The sequence below is a fragment of the Prunus avium genome, chromosome 4 (genome assembly GCF_965620075.1).
Source record: "Prunus avium chromosome 4, drPruAviu1.hap1.1, whole genome shotgun sequence".
Lineage (NCBI taxonomy): Eukaryota > Viridiplantae > Streptophyta > Magnoliopsida > Rosales > Rosaceae > Prunus > Prunus avium.
In genome coordinates this window covers 17,735,261-17,750,822 of record NC_142287.1, presented here as the reverse complement: position 1 = coordinate 17,750,822, position 15,562 = coordinate 17,735,261, and the positions used below count along the sequence as shown (strand labels likewise).

The following is a 15,562-nucleotide window of genomic DNA, read 5'->3' as shown; positions in this document are numbered from 1 at the left end:
TCTTGGCTGCAAAAAAATATAAAATTAACGTTAAATAACAAATCCTACTAAAATCTTGGTCCAAAACAATTGGAGTTCAAGGAAATCTTTACTTGGTTGTGAACCCGACGCACCAGTAGCGAATGTCGATGTTGTGTCGGTCGTGCTGGGGGGGGGGGGGGGGGGGGGGCAGTGATGACGCCGGTGCATGGGAGACCCCGAGACCAACCGGCAAGTGGTCCATCTGTGCTGGAGCAGTGGCAGCTGACGGCTGAGCCGGGGGAGGCGAACTCTGTGCAGTCGTCACCGCCTTACGACTTCTAATAAGGTTTGACATCTGCAATGTCAAATTTTCATAAACTAATAATGGTAGCACTAGTACTTTATTTAGTCAAATTTTCAATATGAAATTTTATATTTTTTTAACAAACTTATAAATAAATAAATAAAAACTAAACTTAGTAAATTACCATGAAGAATAATATCCAAGATCAACTAACTTATCACATTCTCATAAACTAATAATGGTATATATCGCTAGCTTGGTCAGTCATTCGGCTCACCTCTAAAATGTGATAATTAAAGTGTGAGAGAATGAACAAACATTGAAAAATGCAATTGACAAATCAATATATTCTTTCCATAACAACATTGTCATTCTTCATCATTTTGTCAAACAAAGTAGGGTAAATATTTGGTTATGCTCAGATACGCTCATATTATTATTATTCTCCAATATGGAGGTATTTATACAAGTACAAAGATGTGTTAACCCTAAATAAAATAGGAAATATATCTAAATTACAATAGGAAGTAAATCTCTATTACAAAAGGACTAAATAATAATTGGTAAGTAACCAAAATTCTAATGAAATAAGGAACCAAAATCCTAACTAAGTAAGGACTCGCCAACACTCCCCCTCAAGTTGGGCAAAGATATTTCGCATGCCCAACTTGACAAGTGAGTCATAGAACACCATACTTGAGAAGCACCAATTGTAGAGAAGGTCTTTTTGTCAACCACGAGTGAAACAAGTAACAAACTAAAGCAAAGTTCGCAGCGGAAACACAAGAGCAAACCCTAAAAAATAGGGCACATAGCAGAACACAGAAACCCTGTGAGCACGGCAGCAGATATGGCAGAACACAGAAACCATGTGAGCACGGCAGTAGATAAGGCAGAACACAGAAGCCCTGTGAGCACGGCAGTAGATAAGGCAGAAACGAAACCCTAAAAATAGGGTAAGGCAAGGCATGGCAAAGAACCCTAAAAATAGGGTAAGGCACGACAAAGGTAAAGCCTTACCCTAAAAATAGGGTAAGGCAAGGCATGGCAACAATACTGGCACCATAACAGGCATGAGCAACAATACTGGAACCAACAAGAGCAACAAGGCAGAGACATAACAGGCATCATCAACAGCAATACAAGGCATTGGCACCAGCAACAACAGAGACAACTTCTCTTCACTCCCCTTCTCCCCCTGAAGAGAAGGGGTCGATGGAGCCATATGATCAATGGTACTTGAGAAACATGCACTGACTAACACTGAGATGTAGCATAATCAGCCATGGTAGATAGGTGGTTAAATTGCAACGGAATAGATGAGCAGCGGTGACAATAGCAAGGTAGGCAGCGATGACGGTAGCAAGGTAGACGGTGGCGGCGACAGACTAGGATTATAAGCTAGATGTATAGTGCAACGGAAATAGGTAGTGTCTAGGGTTAGGGTAGAGACATATCAAAACACAGTAACATCATCGGCAATAACCATAGCAACGGAAAGTGAAGTAAACAAAGGCAACATTAACGGCAACAATAGCGGCAACGGTAACATCAACGACAGTAGTAGAGGTAACGACAACGACAACAGCAACAGCAACAGTTCTTCCATATCAACTTTAGCTAATTCACACAGACAACTTCTCTTCACTCCTCCTCTCCCCCTGAAGAGGTCGTCGGAGTCAAGAAATAGACTATATCTTCATGGGAATACATCAAGGTAATGGGGATACGTCAATAAACATATCCTTTTCACTCCCCCTCCCCCCCTTGAAGAGGAGGGGAGGAGAGCACTTAAATTGCAAGGAGAACGCAAACACAGGTCACAAGAAAACCTAGGCTCTTATACCATGTCAAACAAAGTAGGGTAAATATTTGGTTATGCTCAGATACGCTCATATTATTATTATTCTCCAATATGGAGGTATTTATACAAGTACAAAGATGTGTTAACCCTAAATAAAATAGGAAATATATCTAAATTACAATCGGAAGTAAATCTCTATTACAAAAGGACTAAATAATAATTGGTAAGTAACCAAAATTCTAATGAAATAAGGAACCAAAATCCTAACTAAGTAAGGACTCGCCAACACATTTTTCATATATCCCTCATCCTCTCCAAAATGGAAAATGAAATGCTACGACAAAAATAACAGAAGTTACAGCCGCCAATATACATCCAGTGTATGAAAAAGAATAAACTGGACTTTTAGCACCAAAAAAATTTCTTAAATTTCTTCTTAATAAATTAAAGTGTTAAACAACCCAGAAGAGAAAAGGTTTGCAACAAGCAGATTACTAACTAAAGACATTAATAAGTGCAAGTAAATCAAAAATTGACAACAACAACAAAAATCTTAAATTTCTGCAGAAAACAAAGAGAAAATGAGTTTGTAGATAAAAATCAAGCCCATGTGTTATCTGCTGCCAAAAGCAAACCAAAACCCAGTAATCAGCACCGAAAAAACAGAAATACAAATCTATAAACCCAGAAGAGAAATACAAATTTATCAGATGTTTCCAAACTTCAAACACCAAAACATGTCTCAGTGCCACTTCCATTTTTAATTTACCCAAGCTCAGCATAGATGAAATTTGGGCAGCAAATATTACAAAAAATAAATAAATAAATTGGGCAGCAACATCACATTTCAATATGCCAAAATGGAGATTTCAGAATCTATAATTTGAAAACAAATGTCCAATATTACCAGAGGGGGCTATATTTTAGAATCTATAATTTCAGTATAGTTGAAATTTTATTAAATTGGGGCAAGAGTTGGGAATTTTACCAGAGGGGGTTTCGAGGGAGACCCAGAGAGAGACCAGGATGCAGTGTGGTGAGAGAGAGAGAGAGAGAGAGAGAGAGAGAGAGAGAGAGAGAGGGGCCGTCGTCTCCGGTTCAAAGAGAGGGATGAGAGGGGTCGAATGAGAGAGGGCTTGAGAGGGATGAGATTGAAGACGGAATGAACAAAATCTGCGCCTTTTTTTTAGAAAATTTTCTCGAACTTGCGCGACGACCAAATCTTGGCGTCGCGCAAGGTAATATTTACACGTCAAAATTTTCGCAATGCTCAACATAACAACAAAATGACGTCGCGCAAAGACTTTTATCTGCCAAAATTTTCGATCTGCGCGACGTAACAATAAATTGACGTCGCGCCAAGACTTTTTTACAAGCGGCCGCCAAAATTTTCGCAAACTTGCGTGACGTAAAAATAAATTGACGTCGCGCAAAGACTTTTTAGAAACTGGCCGACAAAATTTTCACAAACTTGCGCGACGTAAAAACTAAGGCGTCGCGCAAAGTAATATTTTCACACCAAAATTTTCACAACTTGCACAACGTAACAAAAACTGGCATCGCGCAAAGAGTTTTGCGCAACGACTAATTTCAAGCATCAGTTTAGCTCGCGCAACCCTAAATTCTGAAGCCAAAATTATCACAACTTGCACGACGTAGAAGATAGCCTTACGTCACGCAAACCCTAAACCTGAACCCTAAAACCTAAACCCTAAACCCTAAACTCTCGAAAATTATCACATTGCGCGACGTAGGTGGTCTTGGCGTGGCTTAAAGTTTGTTTGTGCAACGAATTGATGCATCTCACAAGATTATTTTTTTTAAAAGAATGATTATAAAAATTACTGATGAATCATATTAAAAAATCCAAGTATTGTGAAATAATAGAAATAATTGTAACCAATTGCATTTTGAAATTGATGATGAATTTATAAAATGAAAACATTAAAACATTTATGAATTTGATTTGTGATTGTTAGGGCTGCAATTCGGCCGGAACGGATCGAAAACAAGTGTTCCGAATTCCGATATGAAAATATTCGGAACTAAAAATAAATTCCGATGCCAATTCCAAAAATTCAGAATATAATAATTCTATTTCGATAAAGAATATTCGGCACTTTCGGAAACTTCTGAAATTCCAGAAAGTTAACTTTTGAAATATTATTATGATAATTTCAAAAATTTAGGTATTCATAAATTAGAAATTCTAGATCATTAGTATCGAAACTAATGATCTTTATTTATGAATTCGTCTTTTATCTTCTTATCAATCTTCTTTTCAATCCAAGTGATACATGCGATCTGGAATTCTACCTTCCTCTCTCAGTTGCTCCCTCTAAACTTCTCTCCAGTTGATTATTGCCAAATTGTGTCCTATAGATTTCTTCTTCACGTTTCCTTGCTTTTTCGTTTTGGTTTGATGATAGTATTTATTATAGAGCATAGTTCTTGTATGGGTTGAAGGATTGAGGGTGCTGTAAATTATTATTTGTTGTTGATGGCACAAAAAAAAGAGATTTGGATGCAACTGGATACAAAGTTGTTGGCTGTGTAATTGAACTAATTTTTTTTTTTTTTTTTTCATTTGGACCATTACGTCAAGAACCCTCTATCTGACTTGGGATTAATATATTTTAATTGTATGGATGAGATATTTTTTACATTAGAATTTTATTGTATTTTTTTTATGGATGAGATTTTTTTTTTCTCCCTTTCTGTTGCACTTAGTCTATTTAATTAAACCATGATATATTATCTAATTTCATATTTAAACTAAAGATTATACGATTACATATGATTTTTTTTTCCTTTTATTTTGCTAAGGGAATGTTAAGGTTTGTTTCTCATTTTCATTTTTTGAAAATGTTCTCTAAAAACAATTTTCAAAAATATTACCAAAAGGGTCATGGCTTTATGATTTAAATGAAGGTACATGGTGTTGTAACAAGACACTTGTGACAAGCATGTCTAGTCAAATACAACATCTAGCTTCAATTCAAATATATGACCATATGATATTATAGAGGTTACATGCATTGTTGATCAGAGTAATGCTGAAAACACTAAAATAAATTCCAAATTTTTATAGCTCAATTTATTTAACAATGTTTCATTTCTTCACACATATAAGGTTTGGATATAACAAGTACACATATGCATTTTTGTTATATTCAAACAAGCATATTTGCCAAAATCTTTACACTAACATAATTAAATTACAAAAAATTTCATTTACTGTGTTTTACATGGCAAGTCGCAAATAAATTGCATTATTCATCATCTGAACTATAATAACCTTCGTTATCGTCGCTATCATCACTTTCGGTCTCCCAATCCTCCTCCTCTATAACTACATCATCATCGTTGTTCGAGCCCACTGCAACATTGTATCGCAAAAGATCACCGAGGTCAATTGTAATTGACTGAATCGGTATTTTGATTGAAGACACTCCTTGTATCTGAAACGGTTCTTATATAACATTTGTATCTCAAAATGTTTCAGCATCATTTTCCATTGAAGATTCTAAACGTTGGTCAGTGAAGTTGTTGACGTCGTTGTCAGTTGGGTCTAGTTCTGGTATAGCATACACATTCCTCTGAACCATCTTCTGAACAATTTTCCAACAGCTCCCGGCTTTAGAGTCGTGTAGATACACTGTTAGTCAAGACATAAACAAGACATAGACAGCTTTCCTAAAACAAGGAAAAGCTTGTCTATCATCTCTCATACTTTTCCATGTTTACATATCCATGTTTTAGGGATGTTTACACATCCATGTTTTAGGGATACCTTTCCAGGATTTGTGTTAGATGTAATTATTAATTAGCCATGTACAATTGCATATAACTCTCAAGTGAGTAATACAATTTCAGATTAGCATTTTCTGCAAATCTTCTTCTCCAAGTTCATCTCTATTCTCTCAATTACACTATCTTTGGCATGGTATCAGAGCAATCGATTTTGGTTGCCTTTGCATAACCTTGTTCTTTCCTAATCTCTACCTATCCTTGCCCATAATTTGCTGTTATATCATTCCTATCTCATACTTTGCCTTACCTTAAAATTGGTTGTGATCACAATCCTAATTTGTGCTCTTGTTTGCTGAAGTTCTAAGCTTGTTTGCTTAAACCTTGTCTCTACTTAACCTTGTCCCTGCATAATTCAAACTTGTGTTCCTTTGATTACTTGGTTTTGTTGTACCCCTGTTGTGTTCCAGAAAACTTCCGTTGCATTTATGTATCCATACTTTCACACAAGACCCACAACATGGCACCCAAGACTGCTTATGTCATGACTATCGGTGAGTCTCCATCTCCTGCCTTACTCTCCGACTCCAACCCCGACTCAGGTACACGCTCTACTACATGGATAATTGATACTGGTGCAACTGATCATATGACTTTTGACTCTACTGTTTTTTCCACCTTATTTCCTAAATCTCATTATCCTTACATCACTAGTGCCAATGAGGCTCCTTCTAATGTTGCTGGAGAAGGGACTATATCACTTTCCCCTAAATTGTCCTTACCTCATACACTACTTGTCCCCTCTATTAAATGCAATTTGTTGTCTGTTGGGAAATTCCTTGACTCACATAATTGTTATGCCACATTCTATCCTTCTCATTGTAAGTTTCAGGACCTTACGACTCACGAGACGATTGGGCATGGTAAACGGAGAGGGGGGTTGTATACCTTGACGGTCTCATCACCACCACGAGCTGCCCATGTTCAAAACTCACGTGCTCAACAACAGATTTGGCTATGGCATCGTCGCTTAGGACATCCATCGTTTGGCTACCTTCGACGATTGTTTCCATCTTTATTCCAAGGCTTAGTTGATTCTCAGTTTAAGTGTGAAACATGTGTGTTGGCCAAGAGTCATCGCACTGTATTTCCCTCAAGTGATAGTAAAACAGAATTTCCTTTTGAGTTGATTCACTCCGATGTTTGGGGCCCTGCTAAAGTCTCTTCTACTGGCAAGAGGTGGTTTGTTACATTTATAGATGACTGTACCCGCATGACATGGGTATATTTGCTCGCCCATAAAAGTGATGTTACCACCACAATCCGCGAATTTCAGGCTATGATCACCACTCAGTTCCAAGCATCCATCAAAGTGTTTCGATCTGACAATGGTGGGGAGTATGTGAATGGTGCCTTGGCTCAATTCTTCAAGGACCAAGGTATCAATCATCAAACCTCCACACCCTTCACTCCACAACAAAATGGTGTCGCCGAACGAAAGAATCGCCAATTACTTGAAGTTGCCCGTGCCTATATGCTTGATAAATCTGTTCCTCATCACTTATGGGGTCATGCTCTTCTCTCTGCAGTCTATGTGATTAATCGGGTGCCTAGTAGCGTTCTGAATTTCCAAACTCCACTAGATACCTTGGCTCATCACATCTCTCTTCCTACCATTCTCAAGTTGCCTCCTCGTGTGTTCGGTTGCGTTGTTTATGCTCATGTTCCTTCTCATCAACGGAGTAAGCTGGATCCGTGTGCCCTCCGATGTGTGTTTATTGGATATGGCTTGAATCAAAAAGGATACAAGTGTTACCATCCTCCTACTCAAAATTTTTTTGTCACTATGGATACCACTTTTCATGAAGATTTGGCCTACTTTATGGTTTCCAAGACCCCTTCTCTTCAAGGGGAGAGGGGGAGTGAAGAGAAGGACTTGTCATTTGAAGAGAATATCGAAAAAAATGCTGAAGAAAACGGAGAAGTACCCCAGGCGACCGGTCGCCACCCTACTTGCGACCGGTCGCTTCTACACAGAGTTGAAGAATCTCATGAAGTGCCCCAGGCGACCGGTCGCGATCCATTGACGACCAGTCGCGAAATGCCCCATGCGACCGGTCGCGACACATTTATGACCGGTCGTTTTTACACAGAGACGAATACCACTCAAATTCCCCAGGCGACCGGTCGTGAAGAACCCAGCGACCGGTCGCTGTTTCACAGAGTCGAAAATTCTGAAGAAAATCATGATCTGTCCAGCCCTGATATCAGTGAAGACCTTGAGACTATGGAACCAGAAGGTGATCTAGATGCCCCTGATGATCAACTACAGAATACAACCCCTCCTGCCTTACCATCGCATCATTCGTCTAGTGATGAAGAAGTACTTGAGGTAACCACTGAACCACCTAATGTTGCACCATATACACTTCCACCTAGATCCACTAGGGGAAAACCTAAACCTCAATATTGCCCTGACCTTAATGCTAAATCTAAATACCCCATCAATAACCATGTGTCCACTCATAGATTGTCAAAGTCATATGCATCATTTGTCAATCAATTATCTACTGTATGTGTTCCAAGTAAATGGCAGGATGCTGTGATAGATTCTAGATGGACTGAAGCAATGGCAATTGAAATGGAAGCTTTGAAAAAGAATTCTACATGGGAAATGGTTCCTTTACCACATGGGAAGAAACCAGTTGGATGTCGATGGATATACACTGTTAAATATAAAGTTGATGGATCCATAGACCAATACAAAGCTCGATTAGTGGCCAAGGGATATACACAAACATATGGAATTGACTACCAGGAGACGTTTGCACCAGTTGCCAAAATCAACACTGTACGTGTTCTCATATCCTTAGCTGCAAATCTTGACTGGCCACTACTGCAATATGATGTAAAAAATGCTTTTCTTCATGGGGACTTACAAGAAGAAATATATATGGATCCACCACCAGGGATTCCTATGACATCCGGTCCTAATACCGTATGCAAGCTGAGAAAATCTCTGTATGGGCTAAAGCAATCACCCCGAGCCTGGTTTGGGAGATTTACTGATTCCATGAAACGATTTGGGTACACTCCAAGTAGCTCAGATCACACATTGTTCTTAAAGCGTCGTGGTGGAAAGCTTACGGCCCTGATCATCTATGTTGATGATATGGTGGTTACCGGTAATGACAATGAAGAAATGCAGAATCTACAGAAGCTCCTTGGAAGTGAATTTGAGATGAAGGAACTGGGTGAGTTACAATATTTTCTTGGCATTGAGGTTGCTAGATCTAAACATGACATATTTTTATCCCAAAGAAAGTATGTGTTAGATTTGTTGACAGAAACAGGAATGCTGGATTGCAAGCCAGCTGACACACCTATTGAACAGAATCACAAATTGGGAATGTATCCAGATCAAGCTCCTACTGATAAAGAAAGGTATCAAAGGTTAGTTGGGCGATTGATTTATCTATCCCACACACGCCCTGACATAGCTTATGCTGTGAGTGTGGTAAGCCAATTCATGCATCAACCGAGTGAAGCACACATGAATGGAGTCATACGAATAATGCGATACTTGAAGACTGCCCCTGGAAAAGGATTGATGTTCTCCAAACATACACCTATGGATCTTGAAGGATACACTGATGCTAATTGGGCAGGGTGTATCACGGATAGACGCTCAACTTCTGGATATTTTACATTTGTGGGTGGCAATTTAGTTACTTGGAGGAGTAAGAAACAAAGAGTTGTAGCAAGATCCAGTGCTGAAGCTGAGTTTAGAGGAATGGCTCAAGGAGTATGTGAATTGCTTTGGTTGCGAAGATTGCTAAAGAATCTTGGCATTAAACAAGTGAATGCCAAAAACCTATATTGTGACAATAAAGCTGCCATCGAGATAGCACATAACCCAGTACAACACGACCGTACCAAACATGTGGAAGTCGACCGACACTTCATCAAAGAGAAACTAGAAAGTTGTATAATTAAGTTTCCGTTTGTAAACTCGGAAAACCAACTTGCCGACATTCTGACGAAGGCCGTATCGAGTAAAGTCTTTCATGACTCAGTTGACAAGTTGGGCATGCGTGATATCTTTGCACCAACTTGAGGGGGAGTGTTAGTCAAGACATAAACAAGACATAGACAGCTTTCCTAAAACAAGGAAAAGCTTGTCTATCATCTCTCATACTTTTCCATATTTACATATCCATGTTTTAGGGATGTTTACACATCCATGTTTTAGGGATACCTTTCCAGGATTTGTGTTAGATGTAATTATTAATTAGCCATGTACAATTGCATATAACTCTCAAGTGAGTAATACAATTTCAGATTAGCATTTTCTGCAAATCTTCTTCTCCAAGTTCATCTCTATTCTCTCAATTACACTATCTTTGGCATACACAATTTGTGTTGCCATGTTTGCCAAAATATAAGGGTCGTCATCATACCAAGTTCTGTTAATGTTCACAAATAGTAAGCCATGGTCGATTTTAACACTTCCCTGCATATTTGGGTTTGTATCAAACCATCGACACTTAAAGTTGAAACTTATAACAATGATTTATTATTTGAAAACCAAAAACAAAAGAATGATAAAGTTGAAACTTATAATACCTCTTGTTTTCCGAAACCGCCCATTCCAAAACGCTCTCCTGATGCCATAAATAACAATATTTCTTCTTGAAAAGGAAGTCGGAGGTTTTTGGTTGCATATATAAGAGCAAAGCCCTTACAAATGGTTAACATCGTCAATCAAAATATGACCCTTCCTTTGAATTTCTGCCAACCCACTGAAACTGCAAGAAACACGACATCAATATGTTTCACTTCCTTCCAGCATGAAACGTTAAAAACAAAAGAAAAAGAATTCATGTATTGCAACATAAAACTACCTGAATTTCTTTTTCTGGTTGGTGTTTCCAGACTTGATGTATGAGACGAAGAGATTAACCAACAATATCTTTTGGAATTCTTCAAGTTTTTAAGCCAGAAAGATTATCCAAAAATTAGAAAAGGAAAGCGTATGATGGAAGCCGATGGTTGTGGATGGTGAACAAACAAAGTTATTGTGCTGTTTGCGAAGGGGGCGTGGCCTTTGATTTCTTCAAGGTCATTATATTGAGTCACGCGAATCTCTGCAAAGATGGACTGGTTAGTGGTCTGTGTTGCTCGAGAGATGCTAGTGCTTGCCAGCTTTCTCTGACTGCTTTCACTTCTCTGCTATTTCTTGTCTTCTTCAGTATTGAAGTGCATAGTGGAATAGTAGTCAGGCCTAAAATAGATACCATGTACTATCACACCAATACAGAAAAAGGGGTTATACCACTCCAATTTCTACATATGCAAAAGTTATAAGAGTTGTTAATAGAAATATCCATGTAATTATTATATTTTAACATAAACCCAATCATTTTTTAACTCATATTTAAAAACGTTGTCATGTAAGATAATATTTATTCTAGTATTATACACTAAATTACAATATTCTATGCCATGTAAGATAATGTTTACTGTGCTTTTTCAATCTTTCCTCTCAATTCTTTCTTTCAAATTTCTTTATTTGATGATTTAGATCAATATGTTGGCCATTGCAGTGTAAATTAGTATGTGGGTTTTGGAGATAGTAATTTTTATCAACTATTCCAGTGACAAGTTTGTACTTATTTTCATTAATAGAAGATGAAATGTTGTTGAAATATATTCAACTAAAAAGAAAAATACTTATACCAATAAAAGCCCATTATAAAATCTTTGTTATTTTTCTGTCTAAATTAAGGCCCCGTTTGGTTCGCGGAAAGAATTTGATGGGAGTGGAAGGTTCAAGATTCATATCCCATATTTGATAATGGTGAGAAAGTAACTAGTGTTAGAAATATGTCTTTAAAGCCAACTGATTATGTGATAGTTAGAGTTAAAGATATCTTTGATAAAAGACATATTATGTTATCAACGGCCAAGAAAGGTTGTTTGATACATTAAATCATCATATATTATTTTTCAATATGTAGAACAACCATAATCCAAGGAATACACAAGTGGATATGAGAGCTATGTAATGAGATTGCATACATGGAGACTTCTAATCATCTCTAAATCCTGAATATGTTCCTGGTCATAGGAATATTGATCAATATTCTGCAAAGATCAGTACACACAGTATCGTCTCTATTTATAGGGAATGGCAAGGTCTCAAGTCTTTAAGTGTGGAGACACATCGATATGTGTGTAGGTGCTTGTAGAAGAACAAGTACACTGAACACGATCCAACACATGAGTGACAGCATGGAAGTCTTTACTCACATGTCAAGCTGGAACTCATAAATTGCAATGGTGCAAACTAATCCTTAGACCTAAGGCATCATAGATGTTTTGTGGCTATGTTGTTAATCTTTGAAGGCACTATACGGTCATGCTAAATTAGGCATAGCTTAAAGGTGCTCATCAGGATTCTCAATAGAGTCATGGAAGCAAATGAATGTACAACAAGGAATCTCTACTCTCAGTAAAGGAGAGAGAATACTCCAAGATATGATTGGTCAAATCTCTGTGCAGAGTAGTGGATAAGACTTGAAAGAAGAAGTCTTCAAATTTACCAGGATAATCATAAAAAAGGAATGATTCACATTAGGATATTGACAATCGGATTCCATGATCTAATAATGTGAATAAGGAGTATTGACATAAGAGAAGGATTCAATTGCACGGTCATTCCAATTTGAATAGGTTCTTTCACAACGTCTCATTTAGCTCGGAGAACCGTGACTTGCTGCTAGGTGACAACCATGGTTTGTGGATGCCCTAAAAAATTTCAATTAACCTTTATTAATAGGAAGAATTAAATTGTGGAATTTAATTCGTATATAATCTCTGAGGAGTTGAGTCGACCCACTACCTTACTAAAGGGAACCTACGAATCTGCACACCCAAAGAATGTGATTAGAGGTACAAATGAGGAGAAATGAAATGAGGAGACACAAGTCAATGCTTGATAATCAAATGTCAAAGTCAACGGTCAAAAGTCAACATGTTGGCCGGAGCAATTGACTAAAGTCAAATAGTTCGACTGGGTCAATTAAGTGAGACTATAATTATAATTTACTAGTTAAATTATAATTAAAAGATTAATTATGGAATTAATATTGACATATAGAAATATTGGATTGAGCTTTTAAATATGATTTAAAAGGAAAGGGGCAATATAGCCCAAAAGGCTATTGGGCCCAAGGGATAAGTGGCATAAGATGACATGACCCATGGACCAAATGGAGCCCCAAATACCCACCCATTGCCTTTTTGTGTTGTCCTATATAAGCTAAGTGTTGGAGAAAACCTAGCTAGGGTTTTTGGTTTCCTACTCTGGTTGATGAGTGATCATCTTTGTATCTAATCTTCCATAAACCAAAAAAATTGGTCCAATCAAGAAGTAGACTAACATCCATACTTCTTGATTGCCTTCTCTTCATCTCTAGGAGCATTTGGTGTGGTGAGGTAGAGGACTCCAATCTTGGAGCCTTAAGGTGAAGGAGTCAAAATCAAGAGAAACAAAAGGCATTTCCAACAAAGGTGTTCATTCTTAAGAAATCAAGAAAAGGTCATCAAAGGTAAATATCTATTCCTTTTTTCCTTTTTCTATTTGTGTTCAAATAGACTAGGCTAAGATACTTGGTTTAAAATGAAAAAGGTTTAGCTCAACTAGTATAAACAAAATGAATCCGCCATTTAGAATGTTTTTGTTATATAAGTTGTGGCTAAAGTTCATTTCCTAAGCATTAGATGCATGTTTCCTTCAACCAGGAAATACCACTTTATTTGAATATTTTTCATGTTTGGTTTGTGTAGGAATGTATTTGTTTAATTTTCCAATTATACCCATGTTAGAAATATGAACCAAATTAAATAAAAAAGGATGCATTTACTACTATATATTGCAGTTCCAAATTATTAATTTGAACAAAATGGTCATGAAAATATGCATTTAATGGTGGCCTTAGTTTCCCTTAGATGCCCTAGGACACATGTGCGCTACACTGATGTATTGAACGAGTCTATAGCATTGGCCGATAGGCCTAGGTAATCTTTGAAATTTCATCGTGATTAGGATAGATCATTGCAATTGTTGGTCTTCAACGAGGAATTCCTATTAAACGCTAGTCATCAGCTATTATGAAATTATGAAGTTAATTATTTAAAAACTAGCTATTTTCAGAATAATTAAAACTACGTAGTGAAACTAAAACACTAACTAAACGAATTAAATAGGGGCTTTGCCATATAAGGATAAATAGGAGGGCACCAAGACAAAATAGTCCAACCCCTAAAAAATTAGACAAACAAGTCCAATCACTGTTCGACAATGACATGAAATAACTTTTATGTCACTCATTGAGAGTAACATTGAACAACTCTCGGGTTATATTCCGAGAGTGACATAAGAGTTATTTTAGGGGATAGACCATTTTAACATTTTGTCTTGTGTGAAGTACTTTTTTTTATTTATTTATCATTTTATGTTAAATAAACAAACTAAACTAAACATTAACTAATAAATGAACTAAATAAAATTGACAAAATAAAAATAACCAAATAAATTAAATTAGATTGAGAAGAAGAGTGAGAGAAGCCGATATTGAAGGGCTGGGACAGATTGAAGGGCATGGGGGCAGTCGAGTAAAGGCCCAACCAATTAGAAAGAGTAGTACATTTCCCAAAAACAAAAATATTTATACTACTAAAATGTTTGCAAATTGGATATTAGTTGGAGCTAGAAACTCCATCTCGCAGCTGTGGCTCTGGCAGCTCTCTTCAGTAGGGGTGGGTGTGGTTCGATTTTCATTTTATACCGGAATCAAAATTGCTACTATTTAACTAGTGCGGTTTGATCTGGCTTTGGTGAAAAAAATTTATGAAACTAGTTCCAGTGCCCTTTTTTTTTTGTTTTTTCAAATGATTTATTTTTACAAATTCCAACCAAAATTTTATTTTTTGGGCTTAAAAATTCACAAATGATCCAAGTTCATGCAAAGAGAGATGATTGGGCTTAGAAAAGACAGGTGCTTTGAAGTTGGGTTTGGGAACTGGTTTGAACCAGTTGGGTCCGATTCAGTGCCGGTTTGTTGACTTTTTAGTCAACACTATTTTTTTCCATCCGGTGTGTTCCGGTCTTCTAGTCTCGATGCTACCCCTACTCTTTAGTTCGTGCCTCTTTTTTCTCTTCTACATAGTTGACTGTTTTTTTTTTATATAGAGGAAAAGGCATTTCATTCATAATTCAATAAGTTCATACAAAGATTAGCATGAGAACAATGACCTTGTTAAAACTTTCCTAGGAAAACCACATGGGAAAAACTTAGGGTGGGAAAGACTACCACACATGCCACGGACTAACAGAAAAGTCCAAAACATAACCAAACAAAGACCGCTACAATAAATAGAACCAACTACCACACTACTAAAAAATCAACATAAGAGACCCCGCATAAGAGCACACCAACGCATCCCAAACTGTCAAATAAAGCCTTCTACAAGAACAATCATAGTCCATTGTACAACCCAAGAGTTGTTCAACATGCCAAGAGATAGAGACACAAGAACACACCAAGAAGAGAACACAGAGGAGGCAACAAAGAAGGAGCCTTCTCCCTCTTGGTCAATTGAACGTCTTCATCCACCATCATCTTTACGAGCTGCAGAAACCCAACCTTGGGCTTCCACCCAAGCACCTTCTTAACCTT

The 15,562-nt window shown here is 37.3% G+C and overlaps 1 long non-coding RNA gene across 1 annotated transcript; it reads right to left on the bottom strand.

Annotated features, from left to right (window-relative positions):
• Positions 1 to 5,173: 5,173 nt before the first annotated feature.
• LOC110755246 (uncharacterized) lies at positions 5,174 to 11,000 on the bottom strand. Its single transcript, XR_002526462.2, has 3 exons — positions 10,724 to 11,000; positions 10,446 to 10,627; positions 5,174 to 10,332 (listed from the first exon to the last, which is right to left on the bottom strand). It is a non-coding gene; the product is annotated as an uncharacterized LOC110755246 (long non-coding RNA).
• Between the last annotated feature and the right edge of the window lie 4,562 nt (positions 11,001 to 15,562).